Here is a 6,000-nt window from a genome sequence, read left to right as displayed (position 1 = left end):
TGCGCGGCGCCTTCCGGGCGGGCAGTGCGCGTGCGCGGGGCGGGAGCCGGGGGCGCCTCAGGAGCGCTCCGCCATGGCGGGGGCCGGGCCGGCGGGGCCGCGGGCTGCTCCTGGGGAGGGGACGCTCCAGGGGCGGCCTCAGGGCTCCGTCCGGTGCCTAACGGGGCTCCGGGAGAGCTGGAGAGGGACTCTGGACAAGTGACGGGGGAAGGGGGAATGGTTCCCACTGCCAGAGGGCGGGGATGGATGGGATACGGAGAGGAATTCCTGCCTGTGAGGGTGGCAGGCCCTGGCACAGGTGCCCAGAGAAGCCGTGGCTGTTCCTGGAGCCCTGGCAGTGCCCAAAGCCAGGCTGGATGGGGCTTGGAGCAGCCTGGGATAGTGGGAGGTGTCCCTGCCATGGCAGGGTGGCACTGGATGGACTTCAATGTCCTTTAAACCTAAACCAGTCTGGGATTCGTGTTTTTCTACCATGCCGGCTAGCTGGGGAGCAGCCCCTCAGCCTTTGCAGCCTGGAGAGGATATCTGGGAAGAAAGCACAGGCTCCCAGGCCGGGTCCGGCTGGAAGGGACCGCAGCGGGGTCCTCTGGTGCCGCCTCCCTGCTCGGGCAGGGCCATCCCTCCAGGCTTCTGGACACGCCAGGAGGACTCTGGAATCTCTGTCATACACCACAGGCCTCACTTTAAACCTCTCAGTCTTGCCCCTTTTCATTCTCTTGACGAAGGACAGAGCATAACAAAAATCAGAGTCACAGGATGCTCTGGGTTGAAGGACTCCTCAAAGATCATCCCATCCCACCCCTGCCATGGCAGGGACACCTTCCACTGTTCCAGGGTGCTCCAAACCCACCCAGCCTGGGCTTTTCTTCTGAGGTCAGGACATGAAACTGAACAGAGAACTGATTATTCTATAAACAGCAGCACCTACTGAGGGTTTCATGGCCAGGTGAGCTGGCAGCTCCTTGGGCTGGAATCCCAGGGCTGAAAGTTGTGATGGGTTTAAACACAGCTGCTACAACAAAACAAATGTGGTCAAGGAATGTCTGACCACTTAGAACAGAGACGTTAAAGTAAACAGAGATTACTGTAAATCAAAGTGATTATTTTTTTTTTCAGATGTGCAGATTATTTTTTAAATATATAAGCACTATAAATATAATAATCCATTACATCAGAGACAGCTTTTATCCCTTGATGTTTTTCCAGTGCAGGATGCTGATTTCCACTATCCCAACCATTTCTGAGTGCAAATTCTTTGGACATTCTGGTCCCTCTTACACCTGCCATAATTTCAGCCTCTTGTGCTCTTTCCTCATGTGGGATGGTGTGAAGAGACTGAAATCTCTCTTAAACAGACAAAGGTAAAAATCACACCTGTCTGCTGGCCATAATCCTGTGGGAAATGGCAATTATGCCCACCAAATTTTACACAGTTTGCCTAATCTGGTACACTCAATAATTTGTATTCCTGCCGGGTAAAGTGCGTCCATTTCAGGATTTTGACGGCATGTCTGGAAATGACGAGTCTGTAAAACAAGGATAATCCTAGAAATTCATCAATTACGAGCTAACTGAGTGTCCTGAACGCACGCACAGCGGCTGGAGCTGCCTTGTGGCACTGAAACAAGAGAATTCCCAGCCTGAGCCCGGGCGAGAATCACCAGGGCAGATTCCTATTTCAGTACCTCTCTCCTCTCCCTTTACTCTCCCCTCCAGGATTTTCCATGCCCAGAATTCCCAAAAGAGCAAGGCCGGGGAGCACTGATAACACAGCCGCCCCGAGTCCGCGCTCGTTGCCTGTGGAATATTTAAAAAAAAAATTTTAAAAAAAAGGAGTTTTTGGATTTTTCCTTGGAGATTATTGCGAATCCTGTGCTGGAGCTGGGATGAGCGAGCAGGAGCCCACGGGCGCACATTCAAGTGCATTATTGCAATTAGCCGGGCGCTCTTTGTTGCAAGGTGAAATCATTCACTCCCCGGCAAAGCTTTTTTATTGAATGCTTTCTAAATACTCGCATCGGGCGCGTCGCCTGGAATTGAGTCTCTGTCACTTGTGTTTCTGCGGTGCCTTTGACCAGATCAATGACTGGAAAAGGCGTTCAGGACACATTGATGCGGCGGGGAAGGAGGCGAGCGGGGTTTGGTGCTCGGCAGTGGGGAGAAGCCGATAATGAGCAGATAAACGGCTTTTCTTAACCCTTGGCGCTCTCCGGAGCTCCGCTGCTCCTCTCCTCCACCCCGGCTCTATGGCTCGATGGCAGCCGAGCGGTGGCAAGGCAAAAATCCATAAATTTGGGGTGAAACGCGGCCAGAATAGCGAGAAAGTCTTTCCTAGGGCGGGCGGGGGTGCAGAGCCTGCGGCCATAAAAAGTTCCAGCTCATGCAGAATTTCGTTTGTGAGCGGAGCCGTGGTGCCGGAGCGAGCGGGGGAACAAACTCCGGAGGCGTTTGCAGCTGCAGATTCCCAACCTGCAGATTCCCAGGTTATCCCCAGCCCAGGCAGCGCCCGGGATTTAGCGGGCACCGAGCCGCGCTGCGAGCCCCGCTCTGAGCCCTCAGCAGCCTCGGCTCTTTCTCGTTCTCCTTTGCCGAGCAAAACCAGGAGAAAACGTGTCAGAAACCACTAGCTGAGCCCGCAGGGAGATGGGTTTATTTTTGTTTTTCCCCATTAAATATTGGCATTTAATACAGTAATTATAAATGACTGGGTGTTTGGGGGTTTCTCTTGAATCCCTGCCATTTTCTAGGGGATGGGCGACACGGAGTTTCCCTCGTCCGACCCGGGTGCTCCGAGTGCTCGGTAAAGCAGAGCAGGACCTTTCCTTCCATCCTTTCCCAGACAGGAGAGGTTGGGCGGGTTTCGTGTGTCTCGGTTTTTCCCTTTTCGCCGAAGCTCAAGGAAACCGGGATTTTATCGCACCTGGAGTTCAAGGATGCTCCCTCTCACATTTTGCCGCCTTAATAAAGTCGCGCTGTTCCCGCTTCCTCAGCTTGCTTACCAAATCCCGGATTAATAAAGTTTACTTAGTTATTTAAATAGATTAAATGTCACATTTTAAATGGAAGGGGAAGGTTCTACCTTCCTGACCTATTTTTCATTTCTGATTTAGAAAAAGGCAAGATTAGCATGGATATTGCATTTTCAAGGACCTCGCCACTATTAAATAGACTGTTAAGTGCATTTTATGGCTGAAGAGTCTGTTCCCAGTTCAGTCTGGAAGACGTGCTAAGTTCATCTCTACCTGCTACATTGAACATTCACTGACTAAAATACTTCCTGTGGATGTAATACCTATGCTCTGTATCTTATAAGTACATAACGCTTAACGTTTTAGCACTGGTAACACGTAATTCAGTAAAACCCGCTGGAATTGAGGAGTTGCCTCTCCAGAAAACTGCGTGGCGGGTGTTTGGCCGGTGGCGGCGGTCCCCGGCGCGGCGGTGGCGAGGGAGGCTGCGGGGATGGCTGGCACGGACTCTGCCAGCGGCGGGGATGGCTGGCACGGACTCTGCCGGCGGCGGGGATGGCTGGCACGGACTCTGCCAGCGGCGGGGATGGCTGGCACGGACTCTCCCGGCTGCGGGGATGGCTGGCACGGACTCTCCCGGCGGCGGGGATGGCTGGCACGGACTCTCCCGGCGGCGGGGATGGCTGGCACGGACTCTCCCGGCGGCGGGCGGAGGTTGAAGCGCTTCAGTGGCCGCCCCGGGGGATACCCGGCCCGTCCGCAGCCTCCGGGATGGGCAGCGTGACTTTTGATTCTTCTCTCTCTGCCTTTTAACGCCAATAAAATGCCTTCGGGAGTGGACAGGCTGGTTTCCCCGGAGCAGGCGGGGATAGGCCCCCAGCGCACCTCGGACGCGAGGGAGAAAACAGAAACTGCCCGAGGTTCCCCATGGAATTGCCCCATCCCGCGGGAGCTGCCCCCTGACCCGCACCCGCACGGGTCGGGGGAAACCCGCACTTCTCCTGAAGCAATCCTTGCTGTCCTTCTCCCGGAGCGGGACAGCCCCGAGGGCCCCGCGAAAGATGAGGGTGGCTCATCCCAAAGCCATCCCTTTGGACACGGGGACACGGACCCCGGGCAGTGCCGGAGGTGCGGGCGGGGCGGGTTAAATCCCCCGGTACCGCCGACCCGAGCCCGTAACCCCCGAGGAAGCCGGAGCCGTCCTCAGACGCTGCCCGTGTCCCAAAGGGGGCTGATGTCGCCGGTGGATGGTTTCCTCCGGCCACAGACCGAGAAGGAAAGGTCTGTGAGGGACCCCGCTCCCCGGCCGCCCGGAGCGCTCCCGGCGCTGTTCCCTGCGGGAAACCCGGCCTCAGCTGTGCCCTCCGCAGCTCCGGAGCGGGGTCTGGGATCGCTGCCCCCCTCCGGGTCTCGGCTGGCCGGGGGGATACCCCGAGCGCTGGGGCTGCTTACTGAGATAAAAACGCGCGCGATAAATGAACGTTTATAAATAACCCCAAAAGGTCTTTTCCTGCCTTTTCCAACGCTCGCCGCAGCCTTTCAACACCCATTAGCCCGAAACTTTCAGCCCCGCGCTGTGCCCGGGGAGAGCAGTGATGCTATAAATAGACGGCGCTGGGAGCGCGGAGAGCGGGGAAAGGGGGGCGCAACTCCCGCGGCCGCGCAGTGAAAACGAGAGGGTTCCCCGGGAGCCCCGCAGCAGCCGAGGAAATGGCCCTGATGAGCCCCATCTCGTCCCTTTTTCAACCAGCGTGATGGTTTAGAGGATTAGGGCCAGATCCTAAGGGCAGATCCTGTTATAAATCCCTTCCCGCGGCGGAGGGAGCGGCGGGGCCGTAGTTGGAATAAATAAGGAGCGGGGTCGGGGAGGGTGCAGGGGGTGGCTGTTCTGGGTAAACTCTCGGGGCTGCGGGAGGGTCATTTCCCCGGTGTTTGGGATCTAGTTACTTCCAACACACCCCGGGGACCGACGTGACACGACTTATACTAATGGGCATCTGTCACCGGCCGTGTCAAGTTTTGCCATATGCGGCGGGCAAGTTTGTGGAAGGGAAAACAAGGGAAAGAACAAGGGAAGGAGTTTCTGTTGTCCGGCTGCGGCCCGTGGCTGCGGGAACTTCGCAGGGATACGCTGCTCCCGGTGCTCCCCGGCCCGCCGCTCCCGGTCCGGCTGTGGGGCTGCGCCCGCTCCGCCGGGAGAGCCGCTCCCGTCCCGGCTGCAAACCCTCCCCTGTTCGGGGACGGATTTTTGACACCCCCTGGACTCCCGATCCCCGCCCTGGTCGGTGCCGTCCCGGGGTGCTCCCGATCCCCCGAATTCACCCGAATTCCCTGATGACTCCCGGCCCCGGGGTTACTCCCCGTCCCGAGGGTGCTCCCGTCCCCGGGAATGTCCCCGGCCCCGGAGGTGCTCCCGACCCCGCGGGCCGTGAGCGCGGTCCCGGTGCCCGCGGATGCTCCGCGGGTGCTCCCGGATCCGGGTGCTGCGGGGATGCTGCCGCTCCCGGGGGTGCTCCCGGCCCCGGGGGGGCGCGCCCGTTCCCCGTGGAGCAGCGGGAGCCGCCGCGCCCCCCGCAGGCCCCGGTGCGCCACTGCAGCCCCGCCGCCCCCGGGAGCCCCCGGCGGCGGGCACGGCCCCGTGCCGCTCACGGCCCCGCGGCTGCGGGCAGCCACGGCTCCCGATGGGGGGCTCATCCCGGGGTTCTTCCCCTGCCCCGAGCCTTCCCGGTGCCGCCCGGCCCCGGGAGCCGCCGCTTCCCCGGGAAAGGCTTCTCCTGCGGGCCGCTGTCCTCGGCGGTGGAGGGGAAAGCGGGCCCGGGGGTTACGGAGGGAGAAGCGGTTCCCGGAGGGAGGCAGCGGGCAGGAAAGTTGCCGGTGCCGCTGCCTCCGGCGCGCAGATGCCGAGCCGAGGCATCGCTGCTATGTGGGGAAATATGAGCGAGTAATTTTATAAGTAACAAAGGCTGGGGAATGGAATGAGCCCCTGTTATCCGGTGTCCTCTGGAAGCCCTGGATCAGCAGCTTCTTGAGC

This window comes from Passer domesticus, chromosome 7 (assembly GCF_036417665.1).
Source record: "Passer domesticus isolate bPasDom1 chromosome 7, bPasDom1.hap1, whole genome shotgun sequence".
Lineage (NCBI taxonomy): Eukaryota > Metazoa > Chordata > Aves > Passeriformes > Passeridae > Passer > Passer domesticus.
This window is presented reverse-complemented; position numbering follows the sequence as displayed.